Source organism: Styela clava, chromosome 8 (genome assembly GCF_964204865.1).
Source record: "Styela clava chromosome 8, kaStyClav1.hap1.2, whole genome shotgun sequence".
Lineage (NCBI taxonomy): Eukaryota > Metazoa > Chordata > Ascidiacea > Stolidobranchia > Styelidae > Styela > Styela clava.
The window spans coordinates 1,413,729-1,430,424 of record NC_135257.1 but is presented as its reverse complement, the minus strand read 5'-3'; the positions used below and the strand labels follow the sequence as shown (position 1 = coordinate 1,430,424).

Genomic DNA, 16,696 nt, shown 5'->3' with positions numbered 1-16,696 from the left:
GGCTGCGCCAGTTAATGAGCTAAGATTTGTACGCCAATGCAGAGAATGCATTGATATAACGCTGAACCTGTACACGCCGTTTTTCTTTCATTGAGTTGCAGGACGGTTACATTTTTGATGGCATTCACGTGCGCGTTTACTCGACAAATGTAAACAGACAAATGCAATGGAATTGCTGGATTATTTGTACTAAGCTCCCGTCACTGATGCAAAAATGTATGATCTGAGCTAAACACCCCTGTCAAGTTTTAAAATAAAAAATGAGTAATTATGCAGTTAGGGTTTTGGGTTAGAACAATTCGAAAATTTGAATTTCCGACTGAATCTGCATCCCTCACCTTCGAGCGTTGGCGGGGTGTTGTTTTGGGGCGGGGCTTGTTACAAAAGATCCTGAGAATATTACTGTGAACTAGGTATTATACTATGAATAAAGCAAATCCAACCGCCATTTGCATTCTGCAACTTTGAGATCACGCGTCAGAAGCCTGATCGGCTTGTGACGACAACCTGGAGTAATTAAAGTAATCAGGTAAAAACATTTGATTACCAACAATCAGATAGCTTTTTTCGTCAGATATTTTTGCGCGGGAAGCCACAAGCGACATCGCTTTCAGTCAGTCACAAATGTTCGTGATAGGATAAGATTTGATTTTGTGTAGGATGTATGGATAGGCTGACTGTTGGGTTAGGACAGCGAGTTCGAAACAATATTCAGGTGAGCTAAATGTTCTTTATACCCATTGTTTTCATTGCTATTATATTGCTTTCAGTTTACTATTGTATAAGTGGTAAATTAGAGGTTTTCGGGCCTATACGAATTGGACTTATTAAACTAATACAGAAGTCTAGATTAATGGATGATTCTCTTCTGCATCCAACTCACTAACAGCGGGTTCCATCGTTTTCTCACAAATAGGCCAAACTTAAAACCTATATGACAATACATAAGCTTATCATGGAGAAACTCAAACGTAACACATTGATCTACGTAACTACGTAAGCTGCATTCAACATGGTACGCTTAACATGAATGTAATGCATTACTTTCAAAACTTTCGCAAATGCAGCGCAAAATTCATGGTTTAATAGAGATTCGCCATAGCCTTTTTACTTTAATATATTATTGTGTATGGATTGGATCTTTGTACAAAGACCCTACCAACGTTCAAAATAAGAGAATTAGTAATTATCCAGTTTAAGTTAGGAATGCAGATTGCACTGGAAATTCAAATTTTTAAATCATTCCTAACCCCAAATGGATAATTACTAATATGTCATTTTAAAACGTGGCGGGAGCTTTGTGCAAAAGATCCGATAGATTCAGTTCCACTGTCCATTGATTATGCTAGCTACATTTCTGCGACAGTTTATTTATTAATATCTTAACTTTTTTCAGATGAAGAAATATTGAATGTTAAAGATTCAAAGACACGAACTAACGGACGAGGAATATTACAAGTAAATATTATTTGAACATTTTATTTGACTTCCGACGCCTATTGATTCCTGTATACCACTGTTTTTGTTCAAAATGCTATAAAATTCGATGCGAGCGCACCGCGTCTCTGGTCTTGCGACCAGAGTCAGCATTGTTATGCCACTTATCTGATCATGTGTTTTCTCTCGAAATTGTAAGATTTATATTTTCACAAGTTTAATTGTATTTCGATTCAAAATTCCAAAAAAGTCAGATACTACTGGGTTTAAAATGCTAAATAGTTCGGTTGTGCGCCATCTTGGTGCGCATACTTCATGTTACATCGAGAATCGCATTCACTTGATATTTGTATTGACTTGAACATTGCGTCTGTTTAACTTGTGTAGTAATTTATTTGTTATTGTTGACGCCGTAATTTCCCTTGATTGACAGTGTGCTTCTACACACTTTGTTACGAAACAATTGAGAGAGTCTTCGTGGCAATTGCTTGTCCAGACATGTCTCGCTTAGACATGGATAGTTTCGGTAATTTGCTTTAGATAGCGCTTTACTTTTGCAGAGAATGGCGCTCGTTTCGTTGTAATTTGTAAATAAGTTAAACTTGTTCAGCGACCTTGGCTTTCTGTTTTGACTGTAGGACGATTAAATAATGTAGATTATGGCTGCCCACATAGGCCTATCTTAGGGATATTTTATGAGCATTAAATGGCCTTTTGTGATTGATTTTACAGTTATAGTTTATTTAATTGATTTGTTCGGATTTCATTGACGAATGATTTCATGTTCAACTTATGATAATTTAAGCCTGGAATAGCAGACAAATTCGGTATGTTATAATTTGTAATTCTTTCTGATTTGAAGACTGCAAGTTATTCAATAGTAATTTGGTTCGACTTAATAATTAACTATGTTTGATAATTGTGTTCATAAATTTGAGTAGGCTTTCTAAGGGCCGAATTGTGTATGATTATTTATTTATTGCAAGTATTTTGTATTGATTTGGTTTTACGTTTGTATTAAGATAACCGTGTCAACTGTATACTTCGAGTTGTGTGATTTTCTGGATTGAGGATATTGAACTGTTAATAAATATCTAGTGTGCAGTCGGTGTCGTCCAGGTCACAAAGAACGGCTGTTACACTTCAGGAGGTCCGAACATTGTTATGCCGCTTTTTTGATCCTGTGCATTCTATCGAAATTGTGAGATTTAGATTTTGCACAAGCTTTAATAATTTTGTTTCGAAGCAGAAGTCCAAAAAAGTACTATAAATATAGTATCTTGTATCAAATTGGTGTACTCTTTGCGACCCCTAAAATTCGTTGCGCGCTTCCCTGCTGGATAGCGATCCCCAGTTTGCGATCTCTACCGTGAACAATGTGATAATGCTACAAATTACTGATCAGAGGTAATTAATTAGTCATATACTCCATGAAAGAGTTAAATAAATTCATTGAGTATTTTATTGTTATTGTAATATTTGCAATTTGTGCAGTTTGAAGACTACACCTGATATGTTATAGAGTTTATATTTGAAATTTAATGTCAATCGCTGAATAAATTTATTCGTCTATTCGTCTAAATTTTCTAAATTTTAAATTTTATGAAATTAAATGTCGAAATTTACCCGTTACGTATTTTATTAAGACTTACGTATATTTTTAGAAGAAAATATTCAGAAAAGAGTCTCACTTTAACAATACAAAATGAGGTACAATATGATACACTAACATATCATTTTAACTGAAGGATGTAATTTTGGTGAAATCAGCGACATAGTTGAAAATGACCTCAATTGAATTACATAGTTGGTTTTTTGTATCTTTAGCATAAGCATAGCTTTGTAGTGTCTCTGTCAAATAACATTTGTGGGAATTAACTACCTGAAAATGGTATAGTTGGCTCAACGAAATTTAGTTTAATTCAAATTTAGAATTGGCTTACACAAAATTACGATCTATATATTGATTTTCAGCGTTTTAAAACACTGCTTGAAAGTCGACAGAACAATTTATCATTGCACCAAAAGAAATTCGTCAAGTGTCAGATTTTCATCACTGAGTGAGATGGAGGCCTATCAAGTCTGAAGAGCAAGTATGTAATCATATCATTTGAAATCTTTCAATTTACATGTCTATAAATAAATAATATGTTGTATTTTTTTTCGGGAAATCGACAGACAAATTATTACTTTTAATATTTTGAGTATAATCGCGAAATTAACTATTCTGTACTACAAATTAACTGTAGCAATATCCGGTGATTAATGGCGTAGTCAGTATAGCGCTGCACGTTCAGGGGCTAACTGCTGTGTTGTCCCATCTGCTGTTGTTTCGTTTAATCGTCCAAACCGAAAGACCAATTACTATCTTGTAATGTCAGTTTAGGTAAAGTTCATTGGGTCAGCATAAATAAAAGGCGTTTCATCGCAATAGGGCGTCACGTTGTGATTACTACAAACAGTGAATTTTTTTTAAATTGATACTATAAGTTAATCCAGCAGTGTATATCTGCAGAGATACTGAAAGGATTTGAACTATGCCTCGTTGAGTGCAATTCGGTTAAAACACAACCCCAACTTAATAACCATGCAAATATTAAAACTTATTGTTTACCTTGTTGTTTATCATAGGGTGCCTATATACACACTAATATGCCTAATTTGTTGAAATCGTAGTCCTGGCCTTTTTTATTAATCTGATGAGCGTTTTTGCCACAAATGGTAATGGTAATCAAGACTAATTTCTTAAATTTAACTGTAGCTCATCGTGACTTGCACGCTCTGGTAGTAAACAGTTGATAACCATGTCATTGATGTTCCCAACTATACTTCAAACTGAAATCGCCCCAAATTTCCAATAATGATATTATAAGAGTGAGTCATACTAAGTGTATTAAGATAGCCGTTAATCTTACACCTCAAAGAACTCGTATCCCAACTAAAATTTTCAAAAACGATACTGTGTAAATTATATTCAACCAAGTGTAAACTTTTTTTGGTCCATATCCCCTTGGTAAAAGTGCTAAGTATTCATATGTTCATGACTGTTTAAATTTAGAGACATGGAAATATATGTCATATTTTCCCTATTGTTGGTGCAGGTCACGTCGTGTTATGCCTAATCACGTGTGAAGAGCTTAATTCATATAAACTCTCGTTTATAATCTCTACTGAATGGTGTTAGTTGAATCGTTTATGCGGCACATGCCGTCAATACAAGATATAGTAGATTCAAATCTCTGGAATTCTTCCTTTTTTTAATTAGATATTAGAAACTTGGGTGTCGCTGCTCGATAACCAGTTTAAAGATCACTATATACATGAGATCCCACCAAATTGTAAATCTACTATAGTCAGCCTATATATCCGTTACTAGTAGTCTCAGTAATCATACCGTCCCATGTTCATAAGTTTTCGAATCTGAAAATATAATTCTTATTTCCTTATCGTTTATTCCGTAGTAATAATCTGTCCTGTTCTTATTTATATATATATATATATATATATATATATATGTCTACAATGTCTTTGGCTGAAGTTATTTATTGACCTATATTTTCAGGAAGTTGCTGGGAGGGAAAGACTATAGAGAACTTGAAGGTAAAATATAACACACTAATAAACTATTAACTATTTAAGATTTAGATAATGAGATACAACATAGCACACTGACAGATCATTCAAAATAAGTAATATTTATTGATTTTTTGAGAGGCGTAAAGGAAAAATTTGTTACGTGCTCTTCATGAATATAAATATATTTTATATGATGTGTTGCAATATTATACGCTGACAAATCATTCCAAAGTAATATTTATAATTCAGGGGGAAATCTGTGAATAATTTGTTAATGAACTGAAAATTAATATTTTCATTTTATGTATCTAAACTCTGAAGCAGTGATTCTCAAACTAGGGTTTGAGAGCCGCATGCGGCTCTCAACAACCTTTCCTGCGGCTCCCATTAATGTTTTAAAAGTTAATTATTTTCAAAGGAAATTTTTCATTGAGAACTAATCATTGACTCGAAATTAAAATGCTGAAGTCTATTAATTAGTCGAATGGATTCCCCCGTGTTTATTTGCGTAGCGTTGACTAACCTATAAGATGCAATAGTGACGCAACAGTGAGCGTTTTCGCGGCCAATCGGACACTTTTCACTTGGGAAAGATTTTTAGACATGGCTGTAATCATTGGCTTGCTTTCGTGGATTTTCAGTTTTTGTCGCATTTCCAGATCTTATGTATAAATCAAGACTATTTTAATTTCTATAGCATTTTAATTTTGTTCCAGTAATCGAAAATAGTCTCGAAAAATGTGGCGATCATCTCAAGCAGCTACTGCACCGTACATCCTCAACGATTACGACCCGCTTTGAAAACTTATCAGAAATCAAAGCCTAAATAAATAGCTGTTCGGCTAGGGTGGGAAAAAGGGAATTTTTTTCGAATCGAATAATTTGAATATTTTTTTTATACATAACAGGGATCCAGAACTTCGGAGGTCGATACTTCATTTGGAAATTAATAGAAACATTAAAAAGTCGGCAATAAAGCGTTTTTTAATGGGTAATTTTATCATAATTGCTGATTGTCTTTGTCACCGCGATCGTTTTGGCGGCGATATCCTAAAGTTGGTATTCTATATTTCCGCCCTTTCTCGTTTTTGCAAGAATAAGCGGTCGCCGAATATCAAAATTTCATATTTCTAGTATACCCTTGCGTTCACATCAGCGACAGCTGTTGAATACATTTAGGGACTAATTTTAGAACCAAATTAATTCTATTCTGAGTTTTATCCTCTGCCTTGGATTCGATCTTCCTTATCACCGCTTGTAAATTAACCGTGCATGTTTAAAGTGAACGGTAACCGAGATGCACATATTTATTATAATGATATTTGAGTTTCTCATGCTTTTCTATGGTGTCCGTGTTATTTTAGTATTAGATAGATAAACCTAGCAAATTTACGATTGCGTGAATCATGCATGTTGATTTAAAATAGCGATTAAATAAATTGGCAATAAAGGCATTTCTAGGCCTGTGTGCCTAATAGAGGGTCAGACTCTAATTATACCTAATTCCTTCAAGTTTTATCGTTTTTTTTTTCAACATAACAACACCCCGATGGTTATTATAGCTAAAATACTTACTCAGTAATGCTCAATTTTCTTTACGGAATTCGCAAATACAGCACTTCGCTTAATGATTTCGATTATGTTATACCTTGAGGCTTAATTATTACTGCCCAAATGCTTCAAAATTTAACAACTGTAATCATTTTCGATGATAATAGACGCAACAATTCGTGAACGAGTCAGTGCTTTAAAGGGAGTAGGACATGACATTTCTTATCCGGTTACAACCTAATGAGTGTTTTCCATACAAGTAACTCATACCAGCTTTTGGAAAAACTTTTGGTCATTTTTAAATCCATGCTATTTACATAACTAGAGTGTTTTAACGACCTAAAATCGCCCTTTCACAATGAAACGCCTAAAAGTCATTTTAACATTTAATTTTAAGCAAGTTTATGTTCGGTAATGCAAGAAATGGCTAATGACATGCCACCAAGCATGCCGAGTGTAAATCTGGGAAATTTATTTTAAATACCTAATCTGGTTTGACGTTTCTAAATTTACGGAACGGTTGGTACGTTTTTTTTTTTGCAAAATGATGAATTGAAAGGTTACGTTAGGTGCAAAAATAAGCATATAACACCATAACGCAAAGACGACTTTTCAAATTTTTCAAATTTTTTCTGATAGCGAGCGCCTTTGGGAAATCTCGAACAATTCACGATTGAGTTGGAGACGCTCGAGTTCGGTGTCCAAGCAGAGCGGCGCAAGTCACGTGGTACCGGATATCCGAATCGTAAAATGCCGTTCGAATATTTTATTATTCGAAAATTTTGCCCAGCCCTAATTGTTACGTGTGTTGTTGTTACGGTGACTTAGTATTTTAATTACGCGCTGAAGGTTTGTTGCTATTTTACCTTGCGTTGTTTGTGTGCGGCTCTTCATACCTTTGAGGTTTGAAATGCGGCTCTGGGACTAAAAAAGTTTGAGAACCACTGCTCTAAAGTATAAGCATAGTTTCTCTGTGCTCCTGTCAAATTACATTTTCTGTAACTTATAAACCCAAAACTTAATAATGACGTAGTTCGAACATCTATATATAATTCAAATCAATATCATACAAAATTTACCTACATTTCATTATCTCAAATAAATTTCAGCTTTCTGAAACACTTCTTGAAAGAGGGAAAGACAATTCATCATTATATCTAAAGACATGCGGAGTTATTCGTCCGATTATGCATCACTGAGAGAGGTGGCTGCCTCGAGTCTAAAGAGCAAGTATGTTATTAAAATATTTTGAATCTTTCTAATTTACATTCATCACCACTATTCACGGATCCCCACAATCAATTTTAAAATTGGTATCTATTACTATTCCTGAATAAGTTAAAATTACTTCACTTAATTTAAATGCTAAACATTTTAATAGGCTTAATACCAGGTGAATTTGCAACCCAATTTCTTAATTGAAAACCGGCATTATAAAATATTAAAACTAAAATCTAAAACGGAAGATATCACTATAAGTTTTGTTCTAGCAGTCTCACAGCAGATTGAAAACGCTTTTCAGACATTGTAAATTTGTGTTATGTTAGGATTTCTTCAAAATGTATACCATATAGGAACTGAAATGGAAACACAGTAAATTGTTCGCGCGATGTACCTTTTGTCTATTTTGAAACTACCGATGGAGCCCAATACGATTTTTTCTCTGTATGTGACGATATATAAGATAATTAATGCAAAATATATCGAACATTTTTTTTTTGCAATATTTTAAATTACAATCGTTCGTATTTTGTCGATATCTTTAAAATAATTTTGAGTGCCGAAAAAACAAATCAAATTTGATTAACTTCAAAATACGATTCCGGTCTACTTATAGTTGGCAGTTTGGGACGTATTTCGTGCAATTTTCAAATAGTGATTTTTCATTTATTAAATAATCGTGAAAGTTTCCCGACTAAAATTCGAGTAACGAAGAACACAAATAAGTTACTATGACAAGATATTTTGAATGCTCGCACCGGCTATGAATTGAATATTTTACTCGAGAGATAACTTTTTATCCTCTGCGATCTTACTTATATATAATGTCACATTTGAATTTGCGCTCGTTGTCATATTTCAACACTACTGATGTCAAATTTTATTAGTGTTATTACTTATCGATCTTAAGATCGGTAAGTATATTATTAGGTATTTGTATGTATGTCTGTCTGTGTGTGTGTGTGTCTGTTAGATGCACGCGATATCTCACGAAAGCGAGATTGAATCTGCTCCAGATTTTGCATGTGCATTCATCTTATCTCAGACCAGAAGCCTATTGATTTTGGGCGAATTATGTCGTATAATTAGCGAGTTATCAATCAATTATTGATATAGTGATCTAGATTTTTGTAAAGCGAGAGAATTTTGAAACCCGCCGAGTGTGTGTGCGATGCGCAGTGCGCAAGTTACAAGAGCGGATGAATCGAAACTGCAGTTTCTGTTTTGGGGAATCCCCTAACTATCGATCGATAAGTCTTCGGTTTCCAACCGATATTCTCGTTACTTCTTTGGACAGTCACAAAATTGGACAAGTCAGTATTTTATTAAGTAATCGGAGCGCCTAAGTTTCTCCCACGGAGCACTTTGAGAACATATGCCTTAATAGACCAGGGAAGAAATTTTCGTAAAAGTGTTTGAAGTATCGTTGTACATGTTTAATAGCTGAGTTTTAGGCAGAATATTGTACAATTTTAGCATCTCTTTGAAAATTAGCTGTTTGCATCTAATAATTAAATATTCACTCCAGCTTACCATATTAAGATTTTGTGGCAACGCTTCCGAATGGCCAAAAACTTAATATGGATACGTAAATGGAAATTGTCTGTCAAATGGAATTTTTTTTGGAAAACCCCCCAAATACTTTATAATATCATGATTCGGACAACTATCGTTTTTTTTAAGGCTAATAAGCGAATAAGACAAGAATGAATTTTAGCAATAAAAAACCGTGTTTTTGTCATATTGCCGCCTAATATTCGGAATAAAACGTGCATTACTTTGTTCCAAATTTTTATCAAATTTTCGTCATTGTTGAGAAGGAACTTTTTCCCTTGTGTTTGCAGTAATGATGTTAGTTTAGGCACCAATGCGCGCTAATAATTTTATATGGCAAAGTCTTTAGAACCGGACCGGTGTTCATTTCTTAGTATCGTTGGCATGAAATTTAATGGTATCAGCAATTATTCACTGGGGCAATGGTTCTCAAAGGGTGGGGGCGTAGACAATTTTGAGGGGGCATGTAGCTAATTAAATCTATTTTTTGTTTGTTGGACTTATTCGTGCATTTTTGGATATTTACATTCCATCCCCGTATTTTCAAAATATTTTTGAATGAAACATAATATTTGTTATATGTAGCTTATTGCTAGCTAGGTATTTTTGAGGTGTGGCGAGCATAAAAAAAGAATCCGACTAAGCGCAGAAATGTATCTGTAAATTATCATGGTCTATATCAGTGGTTCCTAAACTTTTTATTCGCAGTAATATATACCCACCCAGTTTACAAAAACATTTGAGGTCAGATAACAAATAAACAAGGTAAATCATAGTTTATAGTGTTTTTTTCAACGAGATATTTTAGCTTATTGGTCTTCCAGAGCAGTGATTTTCAACTGGTGTTCCGCGAGAGACATCCAGGTGTTCCGCGAAAAATTGCTCTTTCGAGGTATTATGACGTCATTTGAATAATATAAATAGCGTCGATTTGAAAACGGGGAGTCAGAGTTTTGGAAAATCGATATAAAAAACTTGTAACCAGATAAGAAATGGCAGGCCATATTCCCTTTTAATGGACTTTATCTTCTTCCCTTTTTTTAGTGATCCATTCCATTCTTGACCAAATAATGTTTCAAAAATGTGACCATTATACTCGACTATGGATGGAGTCATCATCGGAGTAGATTACATTCGTTGCATTTTGAAGCTTTTCTTGCTGTAATAATTAGGGCGTGGCATCATCAAAATCGTCAAGTGAAGTGTTGAATTACCAAATTCCGTAAATAAAATTGTGAATTTCTCGGTAACGATTTTACCTATGATAATGGTCGCGGTATTGTTTTGTTGGAAAAGAAAACGTCAAAACTCGAGGTGATTAATTCTAATCAGCACAAAAGCAATTGGGCAATTCAGCACCAAGCAATTTTTTTGCATCAGGTCGCGCATGTAAGATATCGTTAAAGAAGTGCTCTTCGTCGTCATCTCGCCTAATGACCACGTAGAAATGCCTTTATTTCAGCTTTTAAATCAACATTCAGGATTCACGTAATCACAGATTTATCTTATCACAGTATCTAATTGATTTATTCCGGAAATAACACTGACACCAGTATGGACCATAAGAAACTCAATTACCGTCTTAATAAATGTGTGCGATAATATTATTCGCTTAAAACCGGGACGTTTAATTTGCCAACGGCGATGAGTTAGATCCAAGCCAGCGCGAAAGATAAAAGTTAGAATAAAATTGGAATTTAAAAGCGCTCCTTAATGTCATTAACATCTGTCGCCGATGTGAATGCATATAATTCTACAAAAATTTGAAAATTCGATCGGCAAGAATTAATACGTGCGCACAAGAACAACAAAGGTGGTAATATGAAAACGTTCAGGGGGCAAAAAAAGTAGCGATAATGACGAAATTAAACAGTAAAAATCGCTTTGCTGCTAATTTTCATTGTTTCTAATAATTTCCATATCGACCTCCGACCTTCTTTCTGAACTCCTGTTGCGTATAAAAAAAAAACGCGAGAGATTGAGAGCTGTTGAGAAAGAGCTGCGTGTTTGTCTCTCCACAATTACAGAATAAAATATTTGAAAATCATCGAAACAGACCTAAATATCACAATAAAATACCATTTCTGTTTCTAGTTACCGTAATCATAGTATTCATGAGCAAACTTGCAAAAACATTTATTTGTAGCTCTGAATCGGAATGTGTCACGTCTTTCCCAGCTAAAGTTGACAAGCTATATTATTGATTTCGGTATTTTATTTTCATGCCGAAATGATCGACGTCAGTTAATTGCATAATATAGTTTATTTTCAAAAATCTCGTTTGGAGTTCCGCCACAATTTTAAATTGAAAAAAGTGTTCCGCGGTACAAAAAAGGTTGAAAAATCACTGTTCCAGAGAGTATTTTTTTCTTTAATTTTTGGTGACATTTTCGTCAGCCACAATCTCAACTCAACCCGTTTACTAATTGAATGGCAATTTTTTTTTTTTGATAGCACTTGTATCATTGTTACAAACGAGTTCGTAAATGAAAGAATCCAGGTTTCTGACTTCTGCCTTTTTTGCATGGTTTTTCAAATTATGAGAGATTTTCATTAAAAAGATACATCTTTATAAAAATCACGTATCGATGCATTTCTCAAATATAACATATGGATTTTATTTCCTCATTTCATTGCATTTCATGGAGCTCCATTTGAATTAAATATTTTCTGCGCTGTTGGAACCCTGCCCTGTGCAGCGTGTTCCCATTTGTCTAATTATATTTAAATTGTAGGATCGTTAAACGATTAACTGTTCACTAAATTATCAAGTTATAATATAATTATAACCGCCCACTCTGGGAATCACTGGTTTATACCACCTGGTAGTAAACAGTTAATAAGCATGCCATTCATGTTCCAATCCAGAATCGCATTAAATTTTCAATACTGGTAATATTGGAGTGAGTTTAATCAAGTACATTAATATAACCGTGAATATTACTAACTTCGGTACTGGTTAACCATGTAATTTGCGTCCCAAACTGAAATTTTCAATAAGGATAATATATAAATTAGGCCAATTGCACAAATGTAGCCGTAAATCCTACACACCCGACTTATACTTTCCTTGGTAGTCCTAGTAGCCAATACCCATACGTTTCATGTTGATATGTGTTCGAAGCTGGCAATCCTCGGTACTACCAGTAACCATACAATTCATATTGATAAGTGTTCGAAGCTGACAATCCTTGGTAGTCCAAGTAGCCATACGATTCATATTGATAGGTGTTCGAAGCTGGCATTCCTTGGTAGTCCAAGTAACCATACGGTTCATACTGATAAGTGTTCGAATCTGGCAATTCTTGTTAGTTCAAGTAACCATACGGTTCATATTGATAAGTGTTCGAAGCTGACAATCCTTGGTAGTCCAAGTAACCATACGATTCATATTGATTCAAGTGTTCGAAGTAGGTTGATAAGTGTTCGAAGCTGGCAATATTCCTAATGCGCTGTTATTAAGTGCGAGTATTCATATCTTATATTCATGCGTGTATGTAATATGTATGACGCTTTATTATTGCAAATATTATGACTCTAAAATCGTTTATCATGAGGTACCAAAGCTAACATGTCCTTATCATTCTGCATACCATATACTATTTTTTTTATTAATCTTGGAACCCGTTTTCACCAGAGGGTATTAATGTAGTTGTTAATCCCCTCTCCCAAAATTCGTGTCCTAAAATTAAATTTCCTATGATATACTATAGCCGCAAATACCTTATAACCAGTATAGACCTTCATTGGTAGTGTTCCTAGAACCCATGCCCCTCATGTCCATAAGTTTTTAAATCTAGAAATATATTCCCTATTTCTTCATAGTTTATTTTGAGTATTAATATGTTATGTTCTTATAATGAATGTGGAATGTCTACAATCCCTGTGGCTAATTTAGAGGACCTCAATATTAGGTAAATATAACGCACAATGCCTGTGGTACACAAACATTTTAAGCCGTTCAAGTTTGGAATATCTCGCGTCTCGTGTAAATTACTTGTATATCTATCAATAAATAATATCTGCAATTTTTTCGGGAAACCTGCTGACAAAGTATTATTTTTATTATATTGAGTATAATCTCAGCTTTGGTTTGTCTGTCAAATGGAATTTATTTTGGAAAATCCTCTAGTCTAAATACTGTATAATATCATGATTCGGACAACTATCGTTTTTTTCTGGCTAATAAGTAATTCCAACCGAGTGTATCAATGTGAATTCTATACGATTTGGCATTGGTTAACTACGCCATGCAAGCCCCAAAATAAAATATCGTTTCCAGTGGCGATACTGTAACGCAGCAAATCAGCAAATAATTTTATTTAAACGAAAAATTAATATTTTTATTTTTTTAAACTTCTAGTATAAGCTTAGCTACTCTGTGTCCCTGTTAATTACAACTCCAAAGATTGATAAGGACATAGTTTAAAAGACTATGTCTTTAACCAAATCTCTTTTCTGTATTTCTGTTAAATAGCATTTTTTGTGATTTAAATAACTTGATAGTGTCTTAGGTCAACGAAATTTAGTTTCACCTAAAGTTAGATGGACTCGGTATACACATGAACATAACATTGGATTGATTTTTTTTTTTATGTATTTTTAATATAAGTATATCTTTGCTTTACCTCTGCCAAACAGTACTTTTTGTGATTTATGAACCCAAACTTGATAATGAAACTATATATTTATTTTCAGTTTTCTAAAACACTGCTTGAAAGAGTCATTGCATCAAACAGAATCGACATTGTTAATAATCTGGTGCATCACGGAGTGAGATTGACGCCTATATAGTCTAAAGAGTAAAGAGCAAGTATATATGTAATTTTATAATCTTTCAATTCATATTTTGTCACGTATAAACTGATATATATATCATGTTCAATCCCGCTAGTCAGGAAGAGCTGCAAATATTTCAATTATCGCACAAGATGTCCAAAATATTATCCATTGGGAACCACTACTTAGACCGTTTTCACTTATCAATTTTACTCTTTCATTTTTGTTTCGCGAGGCGAGATAAAAAGTGTAAAAGTTCCGTGGCCGAAAAAGTTTGGGAAACGCTGGTCTAGAACAGTAGTTTTTTTTACCTGGGTTCAATCGAATTTTTGGTGTTCGTTGGAGCTGTTCCAGGGGTTCGACGAGGGTCCTTCAAATTAACACAGTTTTATATTATGGCACTTTTCTATCACATCGTCTACAAATTATGCAAATTTAGCTACAGTTCATCTTAGATATTAGAACTTACACGTTCAACAACTAATAAATTAGCGATCAGTAGAGGTTGCGCGAGACTAACTCCCAATCCTTTCTCTATGCCTTTGCGCTAGTGGAATTTACCAATGTGTTTAACATTTATCAATGTGTTCTAGGCTCAGATCTTGATAGCCAGGGTCCTTTTAATGTGATTCTTTTAAAGGCGTTGAATTCTTTTTAGTATTGCTTCTAAATTCTTTTCTTGTGGTAGTTGTCGAGTCCGGAGTTTGGCAGGATCCATTCGGATACAGAAGTCACGCGAAAAGGCTAATATAACGATCAGTAGAAGTTGCGCCAGACTAACTCCCAATCCTTTCTCTATGCCTTTGCGCTAGTGGATCCGTATGCATGTAATGCAAGGATGCTGTAGCAAGAATAAAATACCATAATATGCAATTCAAGAGTCTGCTGTGCACACTAACACAAATATATTAATTGTGACCAAACAATGAAAAAACAATTATTGATATTCAGAAACAGATTGCGACATGAAATAATTGTTCCGCGGCGTGCTTGATTTCACAATAAGTTTTACTAGAACATTTATCAATGTGTTCTAGGCTCCGATCTTGATAGGATCTTGATCTTGATAGATCTTGATAGGAAAGGTCTGAGCCTAGAACACATTGATAAATGTTCTAGTAAAACTTATTGTGAAATCAAGCACGCGCGGAACAATTATTCCATGCTGAGAACCGATCGCATTTTTTTATTTCGCAATCTGTTTCTGAATATCAATAGTTGTTTTTTCATTGTTTGGTCACAATTAATTTCAAACAAATTTATTTATCGCCATATTTAAACTGCATGATTGCTCTTTTCTTGTCATTGTTGTAAACTGCTTGTCTGAGGAAGTCGGATTTTGGTCAGACAAAACGTTACAGAAATATATTTGTGTTAGTGTGTAATAAATTAGCGTTGCTGTTTGTATAGCGTTGCGCAGTTGTAAGTTTTAGTGAACCCGTCATCTCCAGGGATGTCGCGCGCTTTGGTGTTTGTGCTTATATTATAGTGCCCTTAGATGCTTTCTGCCTATGACTTTGAAACATCTTGGATTGTTATCGAAAACCTAGGATTTTCAAGATGAAACTTTTCATGTTTTATACCCTTGCACGAAATTGGGCTTTTATGAAGTTTGGATTGGGCTCCTAATATCAACTGTTCGATACAATGAGGTTTGGCGAGAGCTTTCAGGATAGCGCAGGGATAGCGCTGATTTTTTTTCGCCAAGTTAGATCGAAACAGCTAGCGAGTCCGATCGAACGCTAGAATACGCGTGTTTCAGCAGTCTTTGGAGTCTAAAAAGCGTTTCAAGGTACGGAAGATTGCCATCTATGATACAGAAAAATCTTTTTTTTCTTTCTTTTTAAAAGAGGGGAGGGGGTCGACCCGCAAAACCACCCCCGGGCTACGCCACTACGTTCACGGGCAGGTGTGCAGTTTTAGCCGGTATGCAATAAATTTTTCTGCTTTGTTAAAATATCCAATTCCAATATATCCAATTCATATCTAATTTATCAAATTACATTTTCTGTCATTCATAAACCCAAAACTTGAAATAGTTCATATAGTTCACATAATGACATAGTTCGAAAAATTATTGGTACATTATTGGTAAATTTTTACCCCCCAGCCGAAATTAGATCAAATTAATTAAATATTTTTTTAAAATTAATCACATTGAGCCACCACAACTTTTTGTTGAATCAAGTTTTTTATATTAGTGCTCGATTTAATGAAATATTCAATTTTTTCCCCGCTATTGTGTTTCATTCTCAATTTCGTTTGCACTGTATATTAAATATTTGAGTATATTACCACAGTTGAATATGTTTCTTTGGAAAAATGAGATTTCGGAAAACACCCCCGCTCGCTTTAAAATAACAAATTAATAGTTGTTCAGCTTAGATTATATGGTTTGGGTTAGGAATGATTTGAAAATTTGAAATCTGCATTCGGGTGTTTTTTTTTTGAAGTTGATGCTTTCATTGGATTGAATTTAAATCTGTCATTAACTTAACTCAATCTACCCGCCCTCCATTTGAGCCAAATCTCATCGGAAAACTTGATTAGGGCGCTTTGTGCCAGACGCTTCCCGATA

At 34.4% G+C, this 16,696-nt stretch overlaps 1 long non-coding RNA gene across 2 annotated transcripts; it reads left to right on the top strand.

Moving 5' to 3' along the window:
- Nucleotides 1-516: 516 nt before the first annotated feature.
- LOC144425747 (uncharacterized) lies at nucleotides 517-14,971 on the top strand. 2 transcript variants are annotated; one of them, XR_013477623.1, is made up of 8 exons: nucleotides 517-715; nucleotides 1,397-1,458; nucleotides 2,460-2,638; nucleotides 3,102-3,147; nucleotides 3,412-3,530; nucleotides 5,000-5,037; nucleotides 7,674-7,794; nucleotides 14,038-14,971. It is a non-coding gene; the product is annotated as an uncharacterized LOC144425747 (long non-coding RNA). The 2 variants fall into 2 exon arrangements; XR_013477624.1 differs by lacking the exon at nucleotides 3,102-3,147.
- The last annotated feature ends 1,725 nt before the right edge of the window (nucleotides 14,972-16,696 follow it).